The sequence below is a fragment of the Oncorhynchus nerka genome, linkage group LG11 (assembly GCF_034236695.1).
Source record: "Oncorhynchus nerka isolate Pitt River linkage group LG11, Oner_Uvic_2.0, whole genome shotgun sequence".
Taxonomy (NCBI): domain Eukaryota; kingdom Metazoa; phylum Chordata; class Actinopteri; order Salmoniformes; family Salmonidae; genus Oncorhynchus; species Oncorhynchus nerka.
This window is the reverse complement of record NC_088406.1, coordinates 67175023-67186770: the sequence shown is the minus strand read 5'-3', so window position 1 is coordinate 67186770 and position 11748 is coordinate 67175023.

The window sequence follows — 11748 nt, the reverse complement described above, 5'->3', positions numbered from 1 at the left end:
ATTCTTTCTAACACACTGTTCTTTCTAAATATAACGAGGCTATATACAGGGGGTAAATAAACAAAAGTTTAAGAAAGTAACACAAGATAATAAGGCTATATACAGGGGGTACCGGTTAGTCCATGAGTATGGGTTAGTCAAGGTAATTGAGGTAATATGCACATGTAGGTAGGGGTAAAGTGACAATGCATAGATAATACACAGCGAGTAGCAGCAGCGTAAAAAAGGGGGTCAATGCAAGTAGTCCGGGTAGCCATTTGATTAAGTGTTCAGCTTGCGGGTAGAAGCTGTTAGGGAGCCTTTTGGACCTAGACATGGCACTGACCATTTTTAGGGCCTTCCTCTGACACCTCCCGGTATAGAGATCCTGGATGGCAGGAAGCTTGGCCCTAGTGAAATATTCCTAAACATGCTTCCTGTTTGCAACAATGCACTAAAGTAATACTGCAAAAAATGTGACAAAGCAATTCACTTTTTGTCCTGTATACAATGTCTTGTTTGGGGCAAATCCAATACAACACATTACTAAGTACCACTCTCCATATTTTCAAGCATATTGATGGCTGCCTCATGTTATGGGTATGCTTGTAATTGTTATGGATTGGGGAGGTTTCAGGATAAAACAATTAATGGAATGGAGCTAAGCACAGGCAAAATCCTAAGCGGCGATACAGCCTGACAGAATGCTCTCGATGGTGCATCTGTAGAAGTTCAAAAGGGTCTAAGGGGCCAAGTCAAATTTCTTTAGCCTCCTGAGGTTGAGGAGGCACTACTTCTTCACCATGCTGTCAGTGTGGAGGGACCATTTCAGCTCCTCAGTGATGTGCACGCCAAGGATCTTGAGCCTCTCCATTGCGGCCCCTTCTATCTGGAAGAAGTGAGAAGAGTGGAAGGAGTAAGTGGTAGAAATGGTAATTGAGCCTGCACCAGTGAATGTTTCTTGGCAATCAAGGGATCCTGATAAACAGTGCCTTGACATTTTCCACATTTTATGTTACAGCCTTATTCTAAAAATGTTTTTTTTTTTTTTAATCTCAGCAATCTACACATCAGCAATACCCCATCATGACAAAGCAAAAACTGTTTTACTTTTATTTTAGAAAACATATAAATAAAAAAAGAACAGAATTACCTTCTTTACATAGTGGGGCAAAAAAGTATTGTCAGCCACCAATTGTGCAAGTTCTCCCACTTAAAAAGATGAGAGGCCTGTAATTTTCATCATAGGTACACTTCAACTATGCCAGACAAAATGAGAAGAAAAAAAATCCAGAAAATCACATTGTAGGATTTTTAATGAATTTATTTGCAAATTATGGTGGAAAATAAGTATTTGGTCACCTACAAACAAGCAAGATTTCTGGCTCTCACAGACCTGTAACAACTTCTTTAAGAGGCTCCTCTGTCCTCCACTCGTTACCTGTATTAATGGCACCTGTTTGAACTTGCTATCAGTATAAAAGACACCTGTCCACAACCTCAAACAGTCACACTCCAAACTCCACTATGGCCAAGATCAAAGAGCTGTCAAAGGACACCAGAAACAAAATTGTAGACCTGCACCAGGCTGGGAAGACTGAATCTGCAATAGGTAAGCAGCTTGGTTTGAAGAAATCAACTGTGGGAGCAATTATTAGGAAATGGAAGACATACAAGACCACTGATAATCTCCCTCGATCTGGGGCTCCACGCAAGATCTCACCCCGTGGGGTCAAAATGATCACAAGAACGGTGAGCAAAAATCCCAGAACCACACGGGGGGACCTAGTGAATGACCTGCAGAGAGCTGGGACCAAAGTAACAAAGCCTACCATCAGTAACACACTACGCCACCAGGGACTCAAATCCTGCAGTGCCAGACGTGTCCCCCTGCTTAAGCCAGTACATGTCCAGGCCCATCTGAAGTTTTCTAGAGAGCATGTGGATGATCCAGAAGAAGATTGGGAGAATGTCATATGGTCAGACGAAACCAAAATATAACTTTTTGGTAAAAACTCAACTCGTCGTGTTTGGAGGACAAAGAATGCTGAGTTGCATCCAAATAATCCCATACCTACTGTGAAGCATGGGGGTGGAAACATCATGCTTTGGGGCTGTTTTTCTGCAAAGGAACCAGGACGACTGATCCGTGTAAAGGAAAGAATGAATGGGGTCATGTATCGTGAGATTTTGAGTGAAAACCTCCTTCCATCAGCAAGGGCAATGAAGATGAAACGTGGCTGGGTCTTTCAGCATGACAATGATCCCAAACACACCGCCCGGGAAACGAAGGAGTGGCTTCGTAAGAAGCATTTCAAGGTCCTGGAGTGGCCTAGCCAGTCTCCAGATCTCAACCCCATAGAAAATCTTTGGAGGGAGTTGAAAGTCTGTGTTGCCCAGCAACAGCCCCAAAACACCACTGCTCTAGAGGAGATCTGCATGGAGGAATGGGCCAAAATACCAGCAACAGTGTGTGAAAACCTTGTGAAGACTTACAGAAAACGTTTGACCTCTGTCATTGTCAACAAAGGGTAAAAAACAAAGTATTGAGATAAACTTTTGTTATTGACCAAATACTTATTTTCTACCATAATTTGCAAATAAATTCATAAAAAATCCTACAATGTGATTTTCTGGATTTTTTTTCCTCATTTTGTCTGTCATAGTTGAAGTGTACCTATGATGAACATTACAGGCCTCTCTCATATTTTTAAGTGGGAGAACTTGCACAATTGTTGGCTGACTAAATACTTTTTTGCCTCACTGTAAGTATTCAGACCCTTTGTTATGAGACTTGAAATTGAACTCAGGTGAATCCTGTTTCCATTGATAATCCTTGATGTTTCTACAACTTGGAGTCCACCTGTGGTAAATTCAATTGATCGGACATGATTTGGAAAAGCATACACCTGTCTATTTAAATTCTAACAGTTGACAGTGCATATCAGAGCAAAAACCAAGCCATGAGGTCGAAGGAATTGTCCGTAGACCTCTGAGACAGGATTGTGTTGAAGCCCAGATCTGGGGAAGGGTACCAACAAAAATTATGCTGCATTGAAGGTCCCCAAGAACACAGTGGCCACAATCATTCTTAAATGGAAGAAGTTTGGAACCACCAAGAGTCTTTCTAGAGCTGGCCACCCGGCCAAACCGAGCAATCGTTGGCAAAGGGAAGTGACCAAGAACCAGATGGTCACTCTGACAGAGCTCCAAAGTTCATCTGTGGAGATGGGATAATCTCACAGAAGGACAACCATCTCTGCAGCACTCCACCAATCAGTCCATTAGAGTGGCCAGACGGAACCCACTCCTCAGTAAAAGGCACATGACAGCCCACATGGAGTTTGCCAAAAGGCCTCTAAAAGACTCTCAGACCATGAGAAACAAGATTCTCTCGTCTGATGAAACCAAGATTGAACTGGAGGAAGCCTGGCACCATCTCTATGGTGAAGCATGGTGGTGGTGTCATCATGCTGTGGGGAAGTTTTTCAGTGGCAGGGACTGGGAGATAAGTCATGATCGAGCAAAGATGAATGGAGCAAAGTATAGAGAGATCCTTGATGAAAATCTGCTACAGAGCGCTCAGGACCTCAGACTGGGGTAAAGTTTCACCTTCCAACAGGACAACAACCCTAAGCACACAGCCAAGACAACGTAGGAGTGGCTTCAGGACAAGTCTCTGAATGTCCTTGAGTGTCCAGCCAGAGCTGGAGAGATCTGAAAATAGCTGTGCAGCAACACTCTCCATCCAACCTGACAGAAATTGAGAGGATCTGCAGAGAGGAATGAGAGAAACTCCCCGAATACAGGTGTGCCACGCTTGTAGCGTCATACCCAAGAAGACTCGAGGCTGCAGTTGCTGCCAAGGTGCTTCAACAAAGTACTGTGTAAAGGGTCTGAATAAACTCAGCAAAAAAATAAATGTCCTCTCACTGTAAACTGCGTTTATTTAAAGCAAACTTAACGTGTAAATATTTGTATGAAACTAAGACTCAACAACTGAGACAGAAATGGAACAAGTTGAACAGACATGTGACTAACAGAAATGGAATAATGTGTCCCTGAACAAAGGGTGGGTCAAAATCAAAAGTAACAGTCAGTATCTGGTGTGGCCACCAGCGATTGCCTGCAATGACAACAAGCTCAGTCCGATGATGCTGTGACACACCGCCCCATATCATGACGGACCCTCCACCTCCAAATCGATCCCGCTTCAGAGTACAGGCCTCGGTGTAACGCTCATTCCTTCAACGATAAATGCGAATCCGACCATCACCCCTGGTGAGACAAAACCGCAACTCATCAGTGGAGAGCACTTTTTGCCAGTCCTGTCTGGTCCAGCGACGGTGGGTTTGTGCCCATAGGTGACGTTGTTGCCGGTGATGTCTGGTGAGGACCTGGCTTACAACAGGCCTACAAGTCCTCAGTCCAGCCTCTCTCAGCCTATTGAGTACAGTCTGAGCACTGATGTGCGTTCCTGGTGTAACTCTGGCAGTTGTTGTTGCCATCCGGTACCTGTCCCGCAGGTGTGAAGTTTGGATGTACCGATCCTGTGCAGGTGGTGTTACACGTAGTGTGCCACTGCGAGGATGATCAGCTGTCCGTCCTGTAGCGCTGTCTTAGGCGTCTCACAGTACGGACATTTCAATTTATTGCCCTGGCCATATCTGCCATCCTCATGCCTCCTTGCAGCATGCCCAAGGCACGTTCACGCAGACGAGCAGGGACCCTGGGCATCTTTCTTCTGGTGTTTTCCCGAGTCAGTAGAAAGGCCTCTTTAGTTAGTGTCCTAAGTTTTCATAACTGTGACCTTAATTGCCAACCGTCTGTAAACTGTTAGTGTCTCAACAACCATTCCACAGGTGCATGTTCATTAATTGTTTATGGTTCATTGAACAAGCATGGTAAACAGTGTTTAAACCCTTTACATTGAAGATATGTGAAGTTATTTGGATTTTAACAAATTATCTTTGAAAGACAGGATTCTGAAAAAGGGACATTTATTTTTCTGTTGAGTTTACTTGTGTAAATTTGATATTTCAGTTTCACATTTTGTTATGAGAATTTCATATCAATGTTCATAAACTTCAATTAATCTACTCAGTCTGCAACCCAGAGTTTGTAAGGTTCTGGTTTAAATGAAACAGACAGAGTGCCCAGCTTAGAATAGTCAAAATGTTTATTCACGAGAGCGCTCTAAAATAAAAAATGCAAACAGTGTTTATAACACACACAAACAAGTTCAAATCTTAAGGTATGCCTTGCTCAGACAGTCAGTGTTTTTCCACTACACAGATACATTGTTTAATCTGCAACATGTTTCATAATTTTCTGCAAGCCTAACAGTTTCTCCCCTCCACGGGTGGAGACAGAATGTCCTGTAAGGAGCACAGTAGTACAACTTGTCTGTTGATAGCTCCTCTTACCTTTTGTTTCCCACTTGCGCCCTGCTTACATACTAAAAAGGAACAAAAAGGTCCTAATTCTGACTAAAACTACACACATCAGATTATAGTTTTATGATTCTAATAAATTTCACACAATTATATGGTTTCAGGGTGGAATATTTTTAGTCATTATCTTAACATTACCTTAAACATATAAATCATTTAGTCATTATCTTACCATTACCTTAAACATATAAATCATATCAATTTCTATTATATCACATTTATTTGCAAAAATGTCTAAACCTGTTTTTGCTTTGTCATTATGGGGTATTGTGTGTAGATTGATTTGGGGGGGGGGGGGGGGGGGGCGATTTAATCAATTTTAGAATTAGGCTGTAAGAGGTAACAAAATGTGGAAAGAGTCAAGGGGTCTGAAAACTTTCTGAATGCACTATATTACATGTGAAACGGGTGAACTTTGTAGCATTTTTCTCAATGGTCATAAACTGCACAGCACAAATGAAGAAATCAGAGTGCAGCAGAATGCTTTTTGGGGACTCAGTGAGTTGACAACCGAAGCATTGTAAGAAATCCTGTCAAAGGGATGTGAACCATATGGAGGGGTGCTAGCAAATGCAGCCGTGGCAGAGATCTGTAAACTCGTAGACGACTGCTGTGTTATGTTTGGAACTAACTCAAAGCCAGAAAGAACGTGATTACAGAGGAAACTACAGCTACTGGAACTGAAGACTGCACGAGAGCGCGCAGATCGACCCATACAGCGCCGTATGGGGGGGAAAGTTAGGACAATTCTAAGGGCCTGTGACTGACAGGATCCCTAAAAAATTATTAGAACATTGGGTTAATAATTTAATATTGAAAAAAAGGACCTATCATCATTAATATATTTGTTTTACAATGCACTAATAAAACTACGTTTTTTTCTTTTCTTGTTTTTGTTAAAAAGTAAACATCCAGAGAGCCTCTGTATGGGAAAAAAAAATGATTAAATCCTTTTCAATGATAAGAATTCAAACACAAATTATTTTTCCACAACTGTAACGGTATTCCTGTGGTGAAGTAGAGGCGGACCAAAATGCAGCGTGGTGGTTATTCATATTCTTTAATGAAGGAACTATACATGAAATAACTAACAAAACAATAAATGTGCAAAAACCAAAAACAGTCCTATCTGGTGCAAACACAGAGACAGGAACAATCACCCACAAACACACAGTGAAACCCAGGCTACCTAAGTATGATTCTCAATCAGAGACAACTAATGACACCTGCCTCTGATTGAGAACCATACTAGGCCGAAACATAGAAATACCCCAAAACATAGAAAAACAAACATAGACTGCCCACCCAACTCACACCCTGACCATACCAAAATAAATAAACAAAACAAATAAACAAATAATACAAAACAAAGGAAATAAAGGTCAGAACGTGACAACAACGATCATTATATGAAACAAAAACAGCCTATAGTCTGTATTGGATGCTGGATAGTTTGAAGCATTGAATGACAGCCAATGTTAAAATAATACCTTCAGGGCTTCTGGTCATTTGCACACACAGTACATAGCTTTTTCTATTTTATTCTATTTTCTTTTGTATTATTGACTGTACGTTTGATAACTCTGTGTTGTTTTTGTCGCACTGCTTTTCTTGATCTTGGCCAGGTCGCATTTGTTAATGAGAACTTGTTCTCAACTGACCTCCCTGGTTAAATAAAGGTGAAATAAAAAATAAATATATAAAAATGGTTGAGGTATGTCTCCATGGCTTTGAAGCAGACTGTGGTGGTGATACGCAACTGCAGGTCATTTGGGTCCATATTCTGCAGGATTCAGTGCAGTTTAATTTTTTCCATGGTGCATGCAGTTAATTTAAGTCAACAAAATGGAAGTAACTGAAATGTTGGTTGATGTTATTACAAATGGTAGTATATTATAGGATATATTATCATGTGTGTCATGTACACTCTACAGAGCCAGGATCCTCTTCAATTGATACAGTTTTGTCAGGGAGGAGTGCGGAAGTGAAGGAAGAGGTGAAAGACTGTCCTGGCAGTACCAATGCAGATGATGAGGATGGAGCAAATGAGAGAAGGTGCACAGAAAGAGACAGACAAAGTGAGAATGTTGAAAAACAAGCTGATCAGTGACTTTGCTAGCAAGAAGGCTCGCCGTTATTACAATAATAATGAATGCTTTTGATATCTAACGATGCAGGTTTATAAAGATATATTGTATATTATTTTTTATTTTACCCTTATTTAACTAGGCAAGTCAGTTAATAACAAATTCTTATTTTCAATGACGGCCTAGGAACAGTGAACAGTGCCTGTTCAGGGGCAGAACGACAGATTTGTACCTTGTAAACTCGGGGGTTTGAACTTGCAACCTTCCGGTTACTAGTCCAACGCACTAACCACTAGGCTACCCTGCTGTGGCTGACTAAATACTTGCGAAAGTATTCGGCCCCCTTGAACTTTGCGACCTTTTGCCACATTTCAGGCTTCAAACATAAAGATATAAAACTGTATTTTTTTGTGAAGAATCAACAACAAGTGGGACACAATCATGAAGTGGAACGACATTTATTGGATATTTCAAGAAAATGTAACAAATCAAAAAGGTATTCATCCCAAAATGTTTTGGATAAAACATTACTATATGGTGTTATGTCAAATGTATGTATTTTTTAAGTACAAATGTATATCTTCTTATAAATATATTTTAATATTATTTAAAATAGGTAACACCTGGGTAAATGTAGGGTATCATATAGACGTTTTAAATAATACCTAACTTTTAGAACGGGCTACAGATTTTGCCCGAACCTCGTGATGTGTGGTGATAGTATGCAAAACACAGTATCTCTTGTTTTACCTAATGGCGAAGCAGATTTTGAACAATTTATAGCCCTGCTGGAACGTCTTGTTCAATCTAATGTATCCATCGTAGCTGATAGGACCTTAGAACTTGTTGTACAAATAGTCCGCCAACCCCTAGGCCGAGGTGGTCAAAGAAGAAAACTTGATAGTCTCATGCAATCAGAAATCATAAAAAATAAGCTGGCCTATCTCATAAACGTTAACACTCCTGGTAATCAGTTATGCTTTGTAATAGGCCTATCACATTTACTCAACCCTGGATGTACTGATCTAGAAGCTTTACAAAAGGCTAGTGACCTCCAAAAGGCTGTAGGTCTATGTATACATGAGCCTGTGGCTTCCTCTGACATAGTCAAATTTGCTTTAACATCAAGATTGTGGTTTTGTAGCATAGTAGAGATAATTCAGCTCTCTTGAAATTCCAGAACCCTGTACTTTTATGTGCAAAACAACCATTTTTATGGTATTACCGACATCAGAGCTTTCTTAGGAGCACCATATGTGTGCCCATCATGTCATTCAGGCTACACCCGACAAGGGGGGGAGGCACTCTTGTCGTTATAACTGTTCAGTGTGTCAGGATGAAAAATGGCCAATGCAGCCCTTACACCTAACACCATGTGAGGATTGTCATCGTACATGTTGTTCCTCCTACTGCTACGAAAAACACAACATTGAAACATGGCACCCCAAGGCATGTAAATCTGTAAGCAGTTGTGACATTTTAACAAGAAATGTCCAAAATGCCATTGCAATTAAAAAGGGTTAAAAAGGGGTTCCATATACGTAATGCCCCACTTACTAAAAGATTCCGGGTAGTCTATGACAAGAGATTGCTTTTCCCTGACGGAACCACCTTGCCCTTTGGTTACTGACTTTATGTTTACAAGCCCTGTGTGTCTTATCCCTTAAGATATAATGGATGCTGTAGAAGGTTTTGATCCCAGGTTGCAACTACCATTTTTTTCGGCCTTAATCGCAGACCCATCCAACAGCGGTAAAACTTGTTTTGTTAAAATTATTTGAGAATTCTGAACATATATTATCTCAGAAACCTGACAATATTGTGTGGTGTTATTCATGTTATCAACCTTTGTATGATGAGTTGTTGAAGAAAATAAAAATCAAGTTTGTTGAAGGAATACCCGCACCCCTGTCTGATGAGCTCTTACCTCCTCATAAAATCAATCTGCTGGTTTTGGATGATATGCTTTTTGCTGGAAGTGAACATCCTGAAATAGCACAAGCTTTTACTCAATATACTCATCATTGAAACCTGCCAGTGCTTTCCTTGGTACAAAATGTATTTCACCAAGGCAAAAATAGCCGTACCATTAGTTTGAACGCCAATTACTTGGTTTTGTTCAAAAACCCTAGGAGACAAACTACAAATAAATACTTTAGCTCAGCAGATGGACATAAATCCTACTTTATGGAAAGCTATGAGGACGCTACCAAAGCACCATTTTCTTATTTAATGGTAGATTTCAAATCAAATACTCCAGAACACCTGAGGCTCAGAACAGGATTGTTTCCGTGGGAGTGGCCGACAGTTTACATTCCGAAATAATAATAAGAATTCTCTGCGTTTAAAAAGAAAACCTACCACTCTTGAGATCCCTAGTTGGGGCTACCCATAAAGAACGTAAGGCAATCTTGGGTCATTGTTCTTCAGATCTCATATAACCACTATGTGAGATTTCTTTGAATCTTCTCAAAGGACGCATTCCACTCACCCTAAAAAAATTAAAAAGAGACAAAAGACAGCGATCAAACTCTTTGCCAATAAAAGGGCAAGTCTTCAAAAGAAGAGACATACAACAGTCTGGGGTTTTTCTTCTACCTTTACTCAGTATAGTCGTGCCCCTCATCCCCAGCCTTATTGCTGCCAGACGTGGGGGTTGAACACAGAGTGTGATGGCAAATAAAATGTACTTAGTGACTCAACAAGAGTTGGATAGACTTAAACAACAATTACAGAGTCCTGAAAATATCAGACAAACAGCAGAAAATGATTTGGATATGGCCATGAAGGATATTTTTAACAGGAAAGAATTGAATCCCTATGATAAGGTCCAAAAATACACAATACACCTCTTGCAAAGATATTTGGCCTTGGTAAAACAAGGCGAGAGAGAGACCAACCATTTATCGCTTTCCCTACTGGAACCCTTAAAGGATGAAGAGCATAGAGAGAGAGAGAGCCATGCCCCGTAATGCCTGGACCAGAGATCTTACAGGTTGAAGATCAAATGCATGTTGAAGATAATGTCATGCATGACATGTTGACACATGTTCCAGCACTTAACAGGAAAAATGTTAGATACATTATGAACAAAATAAAATACTCAAAGGGGGCCGCTACTTGGAATGACAAAGGAGAGTTTTTCTTTCAGGGGGATGTTGTCAGGGGTTCTCATATGATGGACTTGCAAATACCACTGCATCCCACAAGACCTCCTGGGTGGCATCAATTTCTTAAAGCCCTGGCAGTCCTCAACATTCCACTCTTGTGTGTACCAAACTATAAGCTTCACCAACAGATTCAAACTTTAAAACAAAACCCTTCAAAGAGCTACAGCACTCCTGAAGATGTTCTTGGAACCCCTCCCCATTTTGAAATGGTTAATAAATAACTAATTTATGGATGAGTCCTCACCCCTGAACGCCTCAGGACCTTTTCCTAATCTCTCAGGGTGGTTAGACTTTTGAATGACTTTTGATTAAATTCAATAAATTGTATTTTTTTATGATACAATTTAACATTTGTGACATTCTTTAAACATTTGACGTGAACATACACATTGATTATAGGGTCTTAAAGGACATACTTAAACACTTGATATTTTCTAACAAAACAATCTACGGTGCTATCATTACTTAAATCATCAATATAAAGAGACATAACATCTTCAAAAGAAACTCCACAGGCTCTTTGGCATAGGTAAAATACACAGTGTTGACCACATGTAGTAGAAAGGTTATCTTGTACTTGTTTGATGCTGTAGTAGATCTTTGATCCATTTTTTGTTCAAAAACTGTAATAGGGAAATGTGAAAATCTGGGGGGGAAAGTCATAGGAATCAAAAACAGTTGCGATTTTTCTACCTCCTTCGCCATCTTCTAATGTTACAGCTAGCCAATGTTCACCAGGCATGTGTTTAGGATGGGTGTTGACAACAAACATTGCCGGTCGATCCTTCCATTTCTCAAAAGGTAGTTCATCACAAGCCCATACTCCACAAAATTGTTTCCCAATCAAGCGGCTCATGAGACCTTGTAGCTCTTGGGTATTCATGTTTTGCTCAATGATCCTTAATATCTTAATTAATAATAATCCACTAAAACTTGTCTTCGGGCATTCACTTCCCAGATTGAATCAGAGCATGCATGAACAATCATACTAACTGTACAAGCTAAAGGTGTACGGAAACACATTTCCAGCCTGAGGTTACCTTGGGGCACCACAGACAG